We start from the raw sequence: 1353 nt of genomic DNA on the forward strand, positions 1-1353 counted from the left end.
TTTATTTAGGTCTTCTGCCCATTTTTTAATTGGGTTGTTTGTTTTTTTGATATTGAGCTCCATGAGCTGCTTGTATATTTTGGAGATTAATCCTTTGTCAGTTCCTTCGTTGGCAAATATTTTCTCCCATTCTGAGGGTTGTCTTTTCATCTTGTTTATGGTTTCCTTCATTGTGCAAAAGCTTTTAAGTTTCATTAGGTGCCATCTGTTTATTTTTGTTATTATTTTCATTACTCTAGGAGGTGGGTCAAAAAAGAGCTGTGGTTTATGTCAAAGAGTGTTTTTCCTATGTTTTCCTCTAAGAGTTTTATAGTGTCCAGTCTTACATTTAGGTCTTTAATCCATTTGGAGTTTATTTTTGTGTATGGTGTTAGGGAGTGTTCTAATTTCATTCTTTTACATGTAGCTGTCCAGTTTTCCCAGCACCACTTATTGAAGAGGCTATCTTTTCTCCCTTGTATGTTCTTGCCTCTTTTGTCATAAATTAGGTGACCATATGTGTGTGGGTTTATCTCTGGGCATTCTATCCTGTACCATTGATCTATATTTCTGTTTTTGTGCCAGTGCCATACTGTCTTGATTACTGTAGCTTTGTATTATAGTTTGAAGTCGGGGAACCTGATTCCTCCAGCTCCGTTTTTCATTCTCAAGATTGCTTTGGCTATTTGGGGTCTTTTGCATTTCCATACAAATTGTAAAATTTTTTGTTCTAATTCTCTGAAGAATGCCATTGGTAGTTGGATAGGGATTGCATTGAATTTGTAGATTGCTTTGGGTAGTATAGTCATTTTCACAATATTGATTCTCTAATCCAAGGACATGGCATATTTCTCCATCTGTTTATGTCACCTTTGATTTCTCTCATCAGTGTTTTATAGCTTTCTGAGTACAAGTCTTTCACCAAAAATATGGAATGCTTCACAAATTTGTGTGTCATCCTTGTGCAGGGACCATGCTAATCTTCTCTGTTTCGTTCCAATTTTAGTATATGTTCTGCCAAAGCAAGCACTCACTGTCACAGTAAAGGTATTTGATGGCAACACCACCAACTTTCAGTTCTTCTGACAAAAATTCTTGGAGTTGTCCTTGTTTCCTCTCTTTCTCCCATATCTTATATCCAGCTCTTTGGGGAATCCTATTTGCATTACTTTAGAAATATATCTCCATCTGTTACAATGACCCTGGTCAGAGTCATCATTATCTGATGCCTAGAATCCTGCCTCAGCCTTCTAACTCTCTTTACCCCTCCCTAGTATCTATTCTAAACAAGATGACTAGAGTAAATCTTTTACAGTTTAAATCAGATCGTGTCATTCATTTACTTGAAATTCTCCAAAGGCTCTCTATCTCACT

At 36.4% G+C, this 1353-nt stretch overlaps 1 non-coding gene across 1 annotated transcript; it reads right to left on the minus strand.

The window, feature by feature from the left end:
- Positions 1–902: 902 nt before the first annotated feature.
- LOC137776024 (U6 spliceosomal RNA) lies at positions 903–1009 on the minus strand. The gene has a single exon (XR_011076146.1). It is a non-coding gene; the product is annotated as a U6 spliceosomal RNA (small nuclear RNA).
- Positions 1010–1353: the final 344 nt, after the last annotated feature.

Source organism: Eschrichtius robustus, chromosome 13, assembly GCF_028021215.1.
Source record: "Eschrichtius robustus isolate mEscRob2 chromosome 13, mEscRob2.pri, whole genome shotgun sequence".
NCBI classification, from domain to species: Eukaryota; Metazoa; Chordata; class Mammalia; order Artiodactyla; family Eschrichtiidae; genus Eschrichtius; species Eschrichtius robustus.